The following is an 18,098-nucleotide window of genomic DNA, read 5'->3' on the forward strand; positions in this document are numbered from 1 at the left end:
TTCTGTGCAGAACTGAAAAGGCGAATGCAAGTAAGGAGGACTACAACCCTGACTCAATGTGTTCAAGTGATTTTTTAACTACTTACTGCAAGTTTATTTCTGCTGTCTAAGACTAAGACATTGCAATAAATTACAATAATTGTCTGACAGTGTGGAGGATGTTTTGATTGCCACTTTGGATCCCACATCCAGTTCCTACACACCTGCCACACAGATTCTCTGATAAGGTTAACAAGATGTGTATGTTAATGAGAATCAACTCGTAAGCTTTGAGAGAATTGTTTAATGACAGAAAGAACTCAGGTTCTGTCATAAGGGTTAAAATACTAAAAAGTATTTAATTCATTCAGTATTTATTTCATTCTTATTGGTAAAAGTTTTATCAGTGATTTACAAAGTGATCTTGATCTGCTAGTCAGTGATCGATTGTTTTTGTCTCCGCCCACTTTACATAGCCGGAACCTGTCTCTGCTGTGGTAGTTACTGTCATTGTGGAGAAAACTTCACTCGTGATTATTTTGGTTAGGTTTATGCTAGTTTCTGAGGGGTGTAATTTGACTTCATTAAACGCAGGTAACATAGGAAGGACTTAACATAGGAAGAACAGTGGGAGCGCTGCTGCAGGCAGGAGAAATGCAGGAGAGAAGGAGCTAAGTGCCACAGGAGCTCGCTAAATAAGGTAAGCTACATCTGCTAAAATACTGTAACACTTAGAAGAGAAGTATTTATTTTGGTTCTGTTACTTTTTGTCAAATATGGTCAGCATATGTGCCAAACAGTGAAGTTTGCAAGCCTCAAGCTCGGACCACATGTGGCTGTGAGCTAACGTTAGCTAACTGTTAGCCAGCTAACCCTCTGTAAGACAGTGTGTCGGCCGGGTGCCCTGCAGGTTTTAAGAGACTGACCTCAGAGATTCAGCGGAGGACGCCGGCGATCTCAAAATACCTTCAAAATACTGTCTTTCATCTAGCTAGAGTGAAAATACTGTTATCATATGAAACTAGACGATCTAAGGAATCCATCGGTAGAAACCATGCCATGCTAGGTTTTTGGCATGAGGGCAAGATAATTCTCCAAAGTTAATAAAATTTTGGAGAGGGAAAATTCAGCATAGTTATTTTCAAGTGCTTCCCTTGAAATATCATCAGAAGATATGTGAATGAAAATGGCTTCTGTTGTACTGACGGGTCTCCTCTGGAGACATGCCTACTTTATATTATTAACATGCAGTTTGGGCAAACACTATGCAGTATTTGTTGATGCAATATAAATGTTATTTTAAACCCTATTGTATAATGGTGTATTAGATTATTGCTGCATCGTGTGGCCTTATATAGTCCTGGGGTTACATACATTTGGTATGACTGGAAAGCTGAAACGCCTGTGGAGCCAGTGAGCCTAACTGTACTCGTGTACTCATCGTAGACCCCACAGTAGCTATTTCATTGTGGTGAGACCATTCAGACCATTATGAGACAATTAAATTATAAAATTAACCAAGAACCACTTAAAAAAAATCTAGCTTCTACTTTTGTGTATTTTACAGAACGGAGTACCCACCAGGAAATTATAAAACAGACATGCTCAGAGTTTGCAACCTGTCAACGAAGAACCAGACGGCTCACCCGAAGATGACAAACGGTAGCTGAATCATTGTTCTTTTACTTCACAGTTATTTTTCTTTCTTTTCTTTTAATTATATTCTCTAATTGCCTTAATAAGGTCTTAAGAGCTCTTCAATTTAAGCTGTTGAAACCTCTACAACACCAAGATAGAAAGTTAAAATGAGTGCAGTGCAAAGACTGGACATTGACTGTTTCCCTGGTAAAAAAAAGTTGAAAATAGTTTCCATTGGGCACAATGCTGTTACTGTATGTAAGAATTAGTTTGTAATTTGTGCTTTCTTTTATTCCTGCAGCTTACATCATATGCTATGGTACAGTGGATGGACATCGGTTGAGAAAACTAAGGGCATCACATGACTCACTATCAGAAGGTGAGGAGCCCTGGAGCGAGATCATCAGTTTCACCTGTATCTCAAGTTCTATTAGTAAGTTTATAATGAGTCTATCATGCTACAGTGACTCACTATGGCCTCTTGAGTAACAAAGTGGTATTACAAGATGAGACGGACTGTTTAGACAGCTAGCACCAGTTACAAAATGTACCTCCAAAGACAATCTGCAGTCACTTATTTCTGAAGTGTTCACCATTGATCACCAAACCTTTAATAAAGGGCTGATTTGTAGTAATGGTCATTCTGGAGGCTGTAATTGTAATTGTTTAAGTGTATTGGGGTATGCGGAGAAGTGTTCCTAATATTTTGTCAAATCTAATTCACATTAATTTGCCTAGTACAGTGTTATCTTAATTTATAGAAATTATGCTACAGCTACAAAAATTCTCGTTTTCTTGCATCTCTGCAATTCTCAAGACATCTACATCAGTATGTGTGGTGGACTTTGTTACTCTTTAAAGGTTTGGCTGTTAAAAAACTCTAAATGTCTTCAACTCTAAATGTCTTCATGTTTTTGTGTAGGCGTGTTGACGAAAACATTTTCCTCAGGCCGTCTTTTATAATGTTAGATGTTTATTTTTGTGAATATCAAATAAAATAGTGAGATTTGTTTTAGTAATATGTATTTCACTGACTTTGCTGTGTTATTCCTGACAGACTTCACAGTTTCTCCTTTTCCTTACAGCAGTTTTAGCAATATACATATAACATCAGATACAATATACATGCTGTGATGTGTAAATGTGTGTGTTTGCGTGGGATGAAAGCTGTGTGTTCTGTGGGAGATTGTAGTGGCAGAGGGAAAATGTTTGGGATCATTACAGGGAGTTTCTTCTTTATTTGTAGTTTTAATAAAGAGACAACGGCAGAGTAGTTCTCCACAGGCAGCTCCCCTTTCTCTCCCTCTCATGGACACACACACACAACAGTCCAGACTGGCCATGTAAAACAGTGAAACCCTACCCCCGGCTGGACCACCTCAACCGGGCCCCGGCTCCTCCTGACCCCACAGCATTTAAAGTGAGTTGAGAAAGGGGACCTCAGTTTCCCAGAGAGAGCCCAAAGGAGGAAAAGGGGGGGGTGCAGCTGTCTTCTGGCTTCTCACACCGCACGCCTTTTAGTGGCTCAAAGGGAGCAGCCAAGAGAGAGGGAGGCCAGAGGTCACACCAGCCTACTTTCATACCAGCCTACCTATGATGTTCCCCTGTTTTTTTTTTTCCTGTTTTTCCCTCTTCTTTTTTTACTGTTTCCAGATTTCCCAGCCGTAACACTCTTCCCAGGTGACATCCCTCCTTTCACGTCGCAAATAATCAAAACCGTCTTGTCAGCCCGTGTGTGTGTGTGTGTGTGTGTGTGTGTGTGTGTGTGTGTGTGTGTGTGTGTGTGTGTGTGTGTGTGTGTGTGTGTGTGTGTGTGTGTGTGTGTGTGTGTGTGTGTGTGTGTGTGTGTGTGTGTGTGTGTGTGTGTGGATTCAAGCAATTCTTAGTTATGCACAGTGTATGTGCATGGTCTTTATTTAATACCACATTGAAAACTTACTCACGCACAAGTCAAAGTTTCATTCAAATTGAAGTTTAAGTACAGAAGTAATATCTTCAAAGTCTACTTGGAATCTTATCCTTAAGGATTTCATTGTGTCAAACCCATTTCACTGTAGATGGTTTGTGGTCTGCAGTTTTTTTCCAGCAATTGCCATTCATGTATTTGTATGCTGTACTTGCCTCTAGTTATCATTGTTATTAATAGTCTGCCTTCCCCATGCAGGAGTCAGTTGTGTACCAACACATAAGATATTCAAAGGAAACAATGCACGTGTGTACTGAATGTAAAGCTGAGAACAAAAGCTGGTGCATGAAAACATTGACTTTAAGACGGGAGACCGCTCTTCATTTGCTGTTTCAAACTGACAGTCAACAGTGTTTCTGCGACTACGGTCATCCTATAATCTTAACATGTTAATTACTGTAACCTAATCAAGTTGTTTTCGTGAATAAACCTAACCAAACCTTTAGCATTGCATTGTCACATCATAAAAATTTTAGTTATTTCCTTTTTATCTGTGTTTTCTTACAGTTTATCTGTGGCACGCTGCTGATAGATGCTACCTGTGGGAGTGGAGGAGAGGAGATGAGATTTTCTTTTTTGCCCTGCTTGTGATTTCTTCCTCTGAAAATAAGTAAGTTTTAATCATTTCCTCAGCTAAAATGATTGTGATTTGTACACTGCTATATGTATAATGAGTTTATATGAATTATCATTATACAGTGTTGTCTTACAATCTAGCTAGCACCTAGCTGCTAATCAGGTTAAAATTCACAGATTGAAATCTAAAACATGATATAACTTGGGGAAAAAATATTTTATAAGGGTGGGGCAAATGCACAAAACCTTTGCAGAATTCGAGTCAGGGCGAGCCTCTTTTCAAGGTGGCATGTTAGGACATCTTCACTGGGAAACACGGAAATAATTTGATGAAATAATTTCATCTGCATCACGTCCAGTTAGGATCAGATGGCACGGAGAAATGACCATAGGTCATTTAGATTGGAAGACTTGTTGATTTGGTGGCCGGTACAGTATTGTACAGTGGGTCAGCTGCCTGTTGTGGCTGGAAACAAGACTGATAAGAGCAGTGAGAGCGAGCCAAAGCAGTTATGTCGTCAGTTAAAAACCCCAAAAGAGCTGAAAGACAGTAAAATACTTCACTTTGCTGATAGGAACTTTAGATAATTCTAATAATTTCACTACGAGGGAGACCAATTTTTTTATATCAAAATATATATAAAATATAAATATAATTAGGTATTCCACCTGGAGAGTCACAACAGGTTGAGGGGGTGGTCCACTAATTGCAGGCTTGGTGGTTTAATCCTTGGCTCCTCCTATCCACATGCTGAAGTGTCCTTGAACAACAAACTCAACCCCAATCGCTCTGCATGGTAAGACAGTAACTTTAATGGAAGCCTGCCACCATGAGAAGCAAGTTGTCGGATAAAAGTATTAAACTAATGAAGAAAACCTTTACAAAATGTTTTAAAATCTTCAGATAACTGAGCTGAACTCCTGCCTGTTGTGTAATATACACAGACTATGACTGTGTTCTGTGTGGGTGCGTTTGTGTGAAGGCTTGTGTGGTTGAAAAAGACAATATCATTTCTGCCACTTCTCTCTTCCCTGTGCTGTTGCCTGTGGCAGCAGTTTAAGATGGAGTGTCATGTGGTGGAGGGTGACTGATGGAGAATGTGGGCATTAACATGCCGAGGCCACAGGAGACGTGGCACTGAAAGCATTAATGGAGTGACTGTTTCAGAGAAAAGGAGGGCTGATGTGATTGCAATGTGTGCCGGGGGAATCGCTCTGCAGAAGCCGACCATGCAGGCTGTAGGTATCACTGCCCTTATAACACATTTATATGTATCTGAGAGATATATTGTGTGGCCTTTTCAGTGGCAGTGAGTGTAGGGTTCACATGCACAGATACGCAGTCATCATCTGTGACACAACCGCCCGCCTGTCCCTCAAATTTCTCTTCATTTATCATTCAGACACACACGCATGCACACACAGTGTTTGAGTGACTACTCACCGGTTAACACATACAACGCACCCAAGCGGCCTCAAGAAAGAAACGGGGGAGGAGGATAGAACATGGGGGAGGGGGAGTGGCAGAGAGATCCCCTGTGCGCACGACAGCAGTGGTGTGTGGAGCAGGACAAAGAAAGGAGGGAGGGTGGGACAAAGGGAGCAAAGGATGGAGATGTGGGGTGGCTGTGAGGAAGGAGAGAAAATCGAAGGATGCCGGAGGTAGCACCGAATGGCAGTAGAGATGCAAGGATGTAAAACCAAAAATGAAGGAGAAGATGGTGTATGATGCTTTTAAGTTCAAATTGGAAAACTGTATTTTCTCAGCTCTAGTTGTATCTAGCCATGCAGATAAATGATGGTTTTGAGATATTTAGCTGAGATTCCTACTGAGAGGAACTGGAACTTTGTTTGTGGTGCTCAGAGGATTGAATACATTATTTGGATTTCCCATGTCATCATTTTTTCCCCCAAGACAGTCTGCTGAATTGCAGTCTTAAGGAATTTGTGCAAAAATGGCTCAAAAAGGCCACCAGAGAGCCCCCAAGCACTTTCACAGTGGTTTCACAGTGTGGCAGCTCTGAGGCCTCAGTAAACAGTTTCTGTAAAGGCTAAGTATTTGTTCACACTATGTACTCAAAGACCCCAAAGTTCTCTGGTTTTAGTGCTATTTAGCAAATGTTAGCATGCTAACACGCTAAAGTAAGATGGTAAAAATGGTAAATTGTACCTGCCTATATGGTATTATACCTGCTTAGCATCCCAGATAGCAAAATTAAACTTCTGGCCCAGTTTACTCTCTGGTTCCACGGCCCGAATAGTCTGGCCCATATACTTATACATCTGGACAGACTCCGGCTGTTTTTCCTCCGGTGTTGGCCGACCGTCAGAAGATTTTCTGTGTAGGCCAGAATTGGTCCATATGTGGAAGTACCATCTGACAATCATGCTGTATATGGGTCAGACTTGAGCTGAGGAACTGGGTATATAGTAGACCAGAAGGAACACAAGCATGTGGCCCAAGTATGGGCCGGATGTATTTTGCTATCTGGGTTAGCATTGTCATTGTGAGCATGTTGGTATACTTAGCTCAAAGCACTGTTGTGCTAGCGTATCTATAAGCTTAATGGCTGTAAGCTATGGTGCATTCACACATACAGATACAAAGAAGATGGCAATATCTGGCCTCTCATGAATCTGTAGTTCTGGTGGTGTGTTTTATTTCGTTTCCAGTCCTTCTTTCATATGTCCCAGTGAAAGACACATCGTGGACAACTGGGAATACAAAGATAGTGATGAGCAGCTTTTGCTCCATTTTGTTCAAAGTTCCTCTGCGTAGCGGAGTGGAACGGTAAACAACTCAGTGCTTCAGTTTCTGCTGAAATCAAGATGATCACGATTGCCTCTCGCCTGAATGTTAGATGCTATTTGCATAAAGTTGAGTCTCTCTCAACTCTCCCCTGTAGTGTAGCTGGGCGAGTTTTGAGTCTATCAAGCTCAGCAGAGCCAAATCTCACTCCCGATGAATAGCAACCGTCGTTATCTCAGCTTTTTGAATCTGTATATGTGAATGATCTGTTAGTCTTGTTTCTCAATCACCTCCGTGGTACATGGGGAGGACATAGAAATGTCTGAGAAAAGCATCTCAAACATATCACATCATATCTGTTTTCACTCATGATTCACATTTTTTATTTAGATTATTGTTTGTTTGTTTTGTTTTTTTGTACATATCAACCCAATTTAAATCCCTTCTCACTATATTTCTCTGTTCTTATTGTTCATTCTGTACATTCATTTGTATTAATATCAACATTAATCACGCTGCTTAGATGCTAAACTGAATTTTGTTGAACTAGTTCTTATAGTGTGCAATGACAATAAAGTTGAATTTAATCAAAACTTTGGCAAATTAAACCAAAACTGTCAGCAAACAGTATGAACCAACATGAGAGAGAAAGACGAGTTTTCAATCACTAGAGGTTTGCTCAACACTATACACACACTGTTTTCTCACATCTATCTTCTCTGTTTTTTCTTCTTCTCCTGGTCTACAATCTCTTACTGCCTGTTGCCTCGGGCCTCTCCCTCTCTATTACCGCCAGCTCTCACCTATCTCTTTTCCATACTTAGATTGTGGTCTGCAAACATGGTTTTGTTCCAACGTTTGTGTCTGGCCTTGAGGAAACGTTGTTTCATAGCGAATTACATGGAAAAAAAGAGATGGTATTCATTGTCTCTTTGACTCAAACGTTTTTACGTATTGATTTTTCAGGGTCTAATAACGCTGCTTTGTGCCAAGGTCGGCCTCCTGTTTCATTGTCCTGAACAGAGTACAGTTGTTTCAGAGAGAGGGAAACAGTGAATCCAGCAATGTGTTCTTATCCATCAATGAAGGAAAAATGGAAGAGTAGACCCTGCCTGCACCCCCGCCCCATCCTGTCCCCTCTCTCTCCCCCTTTATCTCCCCTCGTCTCTCTATCTGTTTAATCACAGTGAGCCATATGGATGCACAGTGTGTTGTATTAATTAGACCCCAGGGCGTGGCCACACACAGGGGACTGGAGTGACTCTAGCAGTTGCTATGCTCAGAGCAGGAGTCTACCTCCCAGCATATAATGGGAGGATGGAGATATAGTAGGTGAGCTGAGGATGACACATGCAGTAAAATATTTTTCTGGTACGAGCGCTGCTAACATGAGGACCTGTTTTTTCAAAGAGCAACAGATCTGGCCTCAGATCAGCTGTGGCTGGCAGCTGGCAGGGCATCAGAGCAGAGTCCAGACTCTCACAAAGGGTGAAATAAATGCGGAACCGACTATAAAATCATCCAAAGTAGCCATGAGGAATATCAATAGATTTAGATGAAATCGATCAACAACCTGATTATGTAGGTTGATGAATTAGCTAAAGTTAACCAAATTTCATCCAGATCAATCTGTTTTACTCTAAAATGATTATATCACCTTCAGCCAATCAAATTAATCTCACCACAATAATTCGGTTATTGTTAATGTTGTATAATTATGACGTATTGTTCCTGTGGAGCATTTTATTGATTGTATGAACTATTTTGTTTTGATTTGCTGAATAGCTTCTCTTTCTTGAATCAAAACTGAACTATGGTCAAACTGTAGCTGCTGTCTGTTGAAAAGATGTGTTGTTACATGGATTTAATCATCTGTAACACTTTATTTTATTGGTCTATAGTGTCATAATAACTTCCTAGGAAGGAAGTTATATATAAATATAATCTATTCCAGGAAGGACCGTGTAATTTGGTGATAATTTTAAGAGAAATCTGAGACAGTGTTCAAGTATTCTTTCTATAAATTCCTGTGAATGGTTAATGTAACTCTCTTTTACCAAAGTAATTACCTTATTAGTCACTAAACAACACTAAACAAAACAAGAAAAAAAAACTGTAAAATTAATTTGAAAGATTACTGTACAGAATGTTAAACAAACAGTTATTTACTTCACTTGATGAAGACTTTACCAGTTCTATTCAAACTCTTCTGAAAATCAACATCCACGTTTACAATCTACTAACTACATCCAATAACTATTAAATGAGTGGGTACTGTTATGTTTAGTGTCTCAGAACATTGTCTACCTGTTCTCTACAATGAGAACCATTACACGCTTCTTTCCAGGAAACTATTGTGAAAATACATGACCTGAGAGCATTACCTACTATTACCATTACTAGGTGATAAGCCTTGAATGTTAAAATTTAACATTGTGACTGTGTGAGGAATTTTATTTATCATTAACATTCACATTTAGCAAAGTTGACAGGAACAAAGACAGAGTGCTGTGAGCTTTAATTCTCCATCAGGTTGTACTAACGCATCCGGCTGACAGTTGTTTTTCAGCCACTTTTAGCTGATTTGCTATTATTACTTACATTACTTACATGTACGTACAAGAAGTACTTTACAATAATGCTCAAACAGCTTTTTTTGTAAGGATGAGAGTTTAATTTATTATGTACATAAAATCGTACTCTGCAGATTATATAAGCCTGGCTGCCGGAGCCTTGTCTGGGCTAAGGAGTGCACTCATGGGGGAATAAATCAGGCGTGCGTGCGTGCGTGCGTGCGTGCGTGCGTGCGTGCGTGCGCGCGAAACTGAGAAAGGGATGGAAGAAGAGAACGAATTGAGACAGAGAAACCATGGTTCAGTTTAGCCTCATCCATCCCTCACTGTGCCAGTAACAGCTAACAGCACTAGCCTGAGAACAAGGGGATGAAAGTTTATCCAGCTATGAGAAAGAAAGAAAAAGAAAAACTGGCAGCAGTGTCTGGTTAGCTGGTCCTGTCTAAAGAAGCTGACCCTGCTCCTTGTGTGGAGCGACCTTCTGTATTTGCCCGAGCTCTTAAGTGTTTTGAATTCCTGAGTCTCACGCATTGCTCCCGCTGAGGGACCACAGACCTGGGTGGGCATCAGGTCCAGTTGCTTGGCTGGTGAGGTGGGCCGCTTGAACTAAGGGGCCAACTGAGGGAACGAGGGAGGGAGTGTGGGGGCCTAAATGGGTAGCTGGTGGGGGTGAGGTCGGCTTAAGGGGTCGTGGGGAATGAGGCAGATATGGGTCAGTGTTTGCCCAGCTGTCCCCTGGGCAGTTGAAAAGGAAGTTACTGGATAGAGATGGTTATGTTTGTGGAGATGGGTGTGACATGTCATTTAATTGTGTTTTTATTGTGGCCAAAGGTGGCAGGACACAGTTGGGGAGGGATATAAATCGTGTGTATTATAGCTACTGAATGTTCCATCCTGTACTTTGAGCTGCAATTATTAGTTTAGGGCCAGAAGACCAAAATAATGACCCAAAAGATTATTATATTTTTGTTTTATTTTGTTTGATTCTTAATTTATGGGAAGGTTTAATATTCCTTAAATAAGTAAAAAACAAAAGCAATAGTCAATGGTCCACTTACTAGCCTTTGGCTGCAGTTGAAAGTCCTGAGCGGGGACCATAAGATGTTTTTGAAAGCTCCAAAACAAAAACAAGTGAACCTTTGGACTTTGATCATTTTGTTACTTATACATAAAATTATAGTCCCTACTTAAAATGCTCCACTGTCAAGCTGATAATATGTCAGTGTTGTGTTTACAGCTTGTTGCGCTGCCTCCAAGAAGAACTCAGTTAATGCAGGTTTTAGTTGTTCGTTGTGTCTCATTTGAATTCTGTCATCTCTGCTTCACCTTGACGTTATAGTTCATGCACTGTAATAAGATTAAATTAGTATCTAAAGGAGCCATTGGTTGCTTATTGCTTGTCTCTTGGCTTAATATGTGGTCCGTTGTGTCCTCTGCTCTCATTTTCTTCTTCCCTCAAACATCTGCGGTCACTATAATCCTGTCAAATCTGACCTCCATTATGCTCCCACCCTCTCTGCTTCTCAGGAGTCCCAGGAGAATTTGTTTCCACTTGTTCATCTGCTTTACAAAATCCTGTGAAACCTGCATGCAACATACAGATCTTTCACTGTGTATCAAACACTGACACATTTATTAGATTTCTTAAGATTTAGATTTTTTTGAACTGTATGTCACAGTTTAATTTGGTCATTAAGTTCGAGGCAATTAAGCAAACAGTGGACATACTCCATCAACACTTAACAAATTTATTTTTTTCCTTTTTTTTTTTTTTTGCTAAGCATCTACTATTGAAGCAAGTTACAGTCTCAGAACTCACATCTTTGATCCTCTTGGGTCGAGGTTCAGCCCTTTCATGTACAAGGTGTTTGATTCAAGCTTTAGGAACAGAAACACACCAATATGAAGCTACCGAGCTTGTTTTATCGACAACAGAAACGTATAAAAATGAGAACTGGCCTGAGGGACCACTTTAATCCCGTGGTTGTACTCTAAGATTAGATCATGTGAAATGATTGCATTGCTCTCAAATTGCATCATCACCCTCAGGATGAAGGATAGTCGGCCTAATGGATGGACCTATTTCTGCACTGAAACACAGGACCCCATTTCCAAGCTTCACGTGATAAAGGGTCAGATTGAGGTGGAGAGATGGGTGGCTCGGTGGTCACAGGTGGAGGTCACCATGGCTGCTGATTTGTCTTATCAAATCAGCGAACTGGTGTGGAAGCAAGGTGAAGGTCAGGAAAGCTGCGGCTGCTGTTGCTGCCGCAGCTGCACTGCCCCACCCCCCACCCCCCCATTCACCAACGTCAACATCACCATCACCACCACCACTACGTTCCTCTGGTCAATGTCCTTCTTTACCATTGACAGCTCACTCAATAACCATTATTCTCAACTGGACATGAAGTGGGTGGACCCCGCTGTGCCGCTAATTGCACGATCAATAGGTGACCATAAAATACCTGTGAGCTCACCAGAGGGATCTATTAGTATAAAGAGTGTAACACTAACTGAATCACAGCACATAATGATATTAAGAGGGCAGCAACTACAAGAATAACGCATATTATTATTGATCTATAGGCTCCATGCTTTATCATATCATTTTCTATCATTCCACCATTTTCATACAAAATTCTAAATTGCATTTTGGTCTAAAAATCATTTTTCTGACTCCATGTTATTATGAATCATTGCACCTGACTGGCCTTTGTCCGATCATTGTAGCCATTACAGAGACTCTTTACGATGGCTTTTCCTTTGTTGTGTCAGCCTATAGGCACCATGCTATCGGTCTGCATGCTTGGTAATGTATGGATGACGAAACACACACACACACACACACACACACACACACACACACACACACAGAGCACTGAAAATGTGGAAACACCAAAATTCTCTCAATGCACAGGAAAGAAAACCATTGCCACCTAATGGTCAGACACAGTCAATACAGCAAGAGTTCACCTCAAATCTACCCAATGAGGTGCACTTTTATTGAGCTGTATGAAATATATATACAAACTTAAAACAAAAACAACCATTGACAAAAGAGAAATCCTGTATCTCCATTGTCCAGTGTCCTTATAGAGCTGAAGTTCTCTGTTCATTGTCACCGTCCAGGAATACAAAGAGTATGATTGAAAGGGCAGTTCAAATAAACAGTAGCCAGAGGACTACATAAATAAACATACACTCCTTAGTTGCAACCATCCATTTGTTTCTGACAAAATCAATAAAAACGATAAAGGGACCTCAGATCTTAATAAAATTACAATATGAGTCAAATGAGGAGCACCTCAAAATAAAGACAGAAACCGCGTCATTGAGCCACCTCTTAAAACGAGGAGACAACGTAGATTTCCATTCTCTCAAAGTAATTCTTTTAGCTCTAACCATACAAAAAATTTAGGCAGCTGGGTAAAGAGGGCTTTCAGAGCAACCCATAACAACAAGAACACAGTCTGGGTTGATTTGTTTCCCAATAATGACACAAAGCAATTGAAATATGTACTTCCAAAATTTTTTAAATTTAGGGCAAGATCAGAAACAATGAGTCGGGGTTCCTTTACCTGCCTCACATTTATCACAAATAGTTGTACACTTCGATCCTATGCTGTGTCTGGGGTCCTGGAGGCCCTGGGCTGTCTTTATTCGCTAACAAATTACACTTAACACTGCTTTCATACCTCTATATTTTCATGACTTTTCCTAGTTAGAAGAGATTTTGAGCTGATATTATGAACATAAAATGATATAAAACATGGTTAAGTACCGTGGATCTCAATATCTTTTATTGGTGTTAATACAATAGCAGCACTACCCCTCTCAGATCCTAAACAATAAGTATTTCTGGATTTTTGCTCTTGGAGTTTTTTAAGAAGGTACTGGATCTATGTGGAGTCTAATTGGTCCCAAACTTGAGTAAAGTCACTATATAAGATAAATTGTACATCTATGTCGGTGAATGACTTTATGGAAAACATTCCTTCCTTTTTTATCCTTATTTGGAGTAAGAATGGCATGTTATGCTCATTTCTGAATGTACCTTTCATCAAATGTGCAAGTTTAGTTTTTGAACTAAACAATCAGTCACCATTGAAATAGTTTTGTACAAATCTGGTTTTAATGAGGTCAGAAAAAAAAAAACCCTCAATGACAGATTTTTTTGAGCAACAGAAACTGTAAATTAATATATTATCAACTGTTATCAGTTGATATGGAAATCATTTTAGCAAACAGTTGCTTATTTTACACACCCAGCAGTTTTAAAGCAACGTTATCATTCATATGGTGTCTTGTTTCTGGCCACCTGACGAATGCAAGTCAAATATTTGCTCTGTTTTAGCTCTGTTTTTGTTCTCCACCAGCTCCTAAAGGAAATATGTGGCTCTAGCTGCTAAATGATCTACAATGTTAGCAAGCTAGTGGCTAACTGTGTGAGCTTCGCTAAAACGCTAAACAATTAGCTGAAACTTACAACAAAGCTTGAAGGAAGCTGTAGAAATGTTTTAACATTGGTTTTTGATGCGTGTTATTAGAAAAGAAGACATAGATTATAGCCGCTTTAAAGAGAGGGAAATATGGTTAACTTTACAGTAACTGTAATTAGTTTTACACATAAAGCACTGGAGTTTGTGGGACCTCAAACTAAAGTAAAGTCATTATCAACATAAGCATTAAGTAAACCCATCATTTTCTATTCAGCCGAGGTCACAACAACTATAAGTCTTCGTAAACTCTGAAATTCCTTTCATCTTGATTTGGCAGTTTGGTGTAGTGCTATGCAATGGGATCATCCCTCCACACAGTCTAGACATACATGTATATACATACGTGTGTCTATGTGTGTGCGTGCATGTATTGAACCCCGGAGGACGGGAGCATCCAGGTCGTCAGGGTGGTGATTAACTGTCTTGCTGAGTATTGCTGACGAGGATGCAGTTTTTTTTACTATGTCAATACAAACAGATCTGTATCTCACTGATGAGATGGACAATACACACACACACACACACACGCACACACACACGATCCAATTGCAGCAACCATAAACCTTCACAGTGCAATCAGTCATCTGGCGCTGCACATTGCTGTGTACAGTAAACCCAGTAGCAATAAGACTGTTAGAGAGACACATGCTTTCTCTTCCCAGTACATATGTCTTTGTCACAACATTTAATATCCCTGCAGTTTCCCCTTCTGCTTGCAGTCTGCAGTGTTTCACTCAGGCTTTGAGGTGATCAGTTTGGACGAATGTGTCCAGAAGCTCCTCCATCCAATCAATATCTGGGGATTTGTCAACACTCCCCTGAGAAGCTGTTTGACGTCCCCCTGCCCCACTCTGCATCCGCTGAATCCCCCCCACCCCCCCACATTACCTGTAAGCTGCAGGCACTTCTTCAGAGCTACACCATGAACCGACTCGGTGTTGTTATCGATTTGGTGCTAATGTGGTTTAGAGCAATACTGTAACATTGGTTTTGGCTGCCACAGCAGGAGTTTCCTCATGGTGGAGTGGATAAACTCTCACCATCATGAAAAGATTTAAATCTAGTTTCATGATCCTGTTTATTACATTTGATGTGAATTCAGCAGCGCGTGATGTCTTTGATTGCACCGAAAGTGATGGAAACTGACAAAGAAGAAAATGACATGGAACAATTTCTTTTTGTTCTTTCTTTCTTTTTCTCTTTTTTCTTTGCCCTAACTTTTTAATCCTCCCTTCCACTCCCTCACATACACGCATTTACACATATAGTGCTAACCCCAAGCATATACAACACCTCACCTACCCACACATTTTATCTTACACTTCATTAGCTCAACTTGTACCCACCAATACCTTCACTGTAGCTATATTTTTGTCATAAATTGATTTTGTCTTAATGTCTGTAGGCTGTGACACATCCGTCATTGTCTAAGTCTGTCATGTCTTTTGTATTGTAATACTACATCAAAAAAAGGGTTTGTTTTCCGGTTGTTTATTGAACACACTCCACCTGTTTCCCCTAAGGTTGTTCAAATCGTGTTATTCCACTCTGTTTGACACTATCATAATGTTTACATTCTGTACAGCTTGTTCCAGCTCTTTATTGAAGCTTTCTCATGTTTACACTGAAACCCAGTATATTTTTATGGCTGCTCAAACTGAAATATACAAGATGTTTCCAGCACCAGTTTACACACATTTACCCAATAAACAACACACAATACCCATGAGCCACGGCCGCTGTTGCTATGGAGAAGAAATCAATCAGAGCAGGAGCAAATTGCTACAATGCTGCAGTTGGTTCAGAGACCTAAAATTGAAAAGTAAACTGACTTAAGTTACAGGCGTTTTTTTTTGTTGTTTTTTTTCCTTAAAAGAAAACTCAACACCATCATCTTTAGCCCTTTTCTGCCATTATTGACTTACATAACAGAATTTAAGCTTGGTGATTGGATGTTTGCTTCTTGCCAAGATGCTTCTTGTGAGTCGTGTCTAACCTCTTGTCAAAGAAAACACATTCTTGTTACACTGATTATTCAACCAGGAGAGTTTGATGCTGACCCAAGTCGTAGAAGTGTGAGTCACGCAACATCTTCTATGGGAAAAATTAATTCATTTTTTAACTAATCTCCACACAGTTGTCATACTGGTGGTTGCAGCCTGGATGATCTGCTGCCTTTTTTCAGCTGTCTCTGTCCTGGTAGGCAGTTCCCTCCTGCACCCCCTGCATCTCTCACTGTGGGGGACACTAAGGTCAATCTGAGTGTCACAGTAACAAGAAACCTTTTTCCACATGCACACATTCATCTCCTCTCTCTCTAACACACCACACAATCACACATGATACCTTCTCAGTTCCTCTAAACTAAATAAGTCAGCTACTGTGAGTAATTGAATGATAGCATATACAAACATTTATGCACAAATGCAATTAAGCATACTGGATGTCTGTGCGTGCATGAGTGTTTTCGAGGGGGGTGATATGTGCATTCAAAAAAAGGGGGAGTGAATTTCAATAATGAGCATATGAATATGTTGAGTTGTGCAAGGAAAAGCAATTGTCCCTTCCCTCACATCAGTTACAATCACACTGAAGGTCCTCCACCTTTATTCAATTATCATAACTATCTCCTATCATTTACATACACACACATATCTTGAATAATTCATTATGCATAACATTGGCAGCACTGTTCATATGGAGATGGAAAGGCAGGAAAATGGGAATTCAAAGCTTCATCGGCTGATTCCACTTGTTAATTCTCAGTGTGCATAATTGCGTATATGCTTCTGCGACAAAGAGCAGCAAGTCCTGCTCACATTGAAATGCCTAAAGCATTTTGTTTTCCACCAAAAATGATGAATGATTAAAGTCATTTGAGTGTAAATAATGTCATAGCAAACTGTGCATGTAATTATTGTGTTTTCATTTAGCATAATGAGTATTTTGCAGTCACGTATTTTAGAAAGAGATTAAATCCTCTCAGGAGGACTGTGTGTGAGGATTTATTTTCTTTGACCTCATCACTATGTTTTTTTGTCCCTACTTCTGCTGCTTCTTGTTTCTCCATCCCTCTCTCACCTTGACATTAGATGCAATTAAAGGAAAGCACTGACTATTCTTGTAAAAAAGGAAAAAAAAAGAGAGAGAGAGAGAGAGACCTTATCGTACTGTTGCATGTGGCAGTCCCACGCTCTATAGAGGAGTGGGTTTGTTGTCCACTGATTTAGTTCGCATCACTGTTCCTCAGGGCTGAGAACAGTTGGATTGCAACAATATCACACAGTCCTCCATCCTCCCAGCTTTGATATGAGAAATATGCTGATGTTTTCCATCGCGGTAGTGTTTTTCAAATTTGCATTTCAATAGCTGAGATGCCTCATGTAGTTTCAGGAGAGATAATGCCTGTCAAGCACTTGGCAATAACGCTGAATGAGGGAGTCTTCCTCCTCTGGTTTTTCACTCAGGTTCTGAATACAGACACTTAACTGTCAGAGTAGATTCAGCAGCTGGAGACACATCCTCGGATTGTCTGCCGGTGCTCAGTACGTATGAGCATACATGCAAGTCCTCAATTAGTCACTAATTCTTCACATCCTAGATGAGCATTGATTTGAATATGACCGTGCAATGAAAAGAGTGTGTGTCTGTGTGGTTTTTTATGGGTTTCACTGTCTTCTTTCAGCTGCTGTAATCTTCGTTGTTCCTCAACACCTGCATCACTGACAAAGAGGAACGTGTGCAACAGTGTCTCCTAGAAACTCTCTTTATACATCAATAATTTGTTTTGCTCGATACGCTTTGAGGGGAAAGTAAACGCTGCCAGGTTGATGTTCAGTTACAATGTTTTTCAGAGGACAGGTACGGTCTTAGGGAGGTGTCAGGTCACAGATGAAGTTTTAGATATTTAATAAAGGCTGTGATCTTTCTCTCCATTAACCCAGTGTCTAAAAAAACACAACACACTTAACAAAACATTGGATGTAACAATGTAGGAAAACAATTGAAACATGTCAGATAATGTTTGGCAAATATGTTGTGCATAAACATCTTGTGACTTAGATTTGTTCATCAAAAGAACTGTTTGACATTTTGGGAGATATGTTTTTTGCCAA

At 40.1% G+C, this 18,098-nt stretch overlaps 1 long non-coding RNA gene across 1 annotated transcript; it reads left to right on the forward strand.

The window, feature by feature from the left end:
* The first annotated feature begins 1,946 nt into the window (after window positions 1–1,946).
* Window positions 1,947–17,839, forward strand: LOC130173271 (uncharacterized). The gene is made up of 3 exons (XR_008828390.1): window positions 1,947–2,050; window positions 4,091–4,193; window positions 17,669–17,839. It is a non-coding gene; the product is annotated as an uncharacterized LOC130173271 (long non-coding RNA).
* Window positions 17,840–18,098: the final 259 nt, after the last annotated feature.

This window comes from Seriola aureovittata, chromosome 1 (genome assembly GCF_021018895.1).
Source record: "Seriola aureovittata isolate HTS-2021-v1 ecotype China chromosome 1, ASM2101889v1, whole genome shotgun sequence".
In the NCBI taxonomy this organism is placed as follows: Eukaryota; Metazoa; Chordata; class Actinopteri; order Carangiformes; family Carangidae; genus Seriola; species Seriola aureovittata.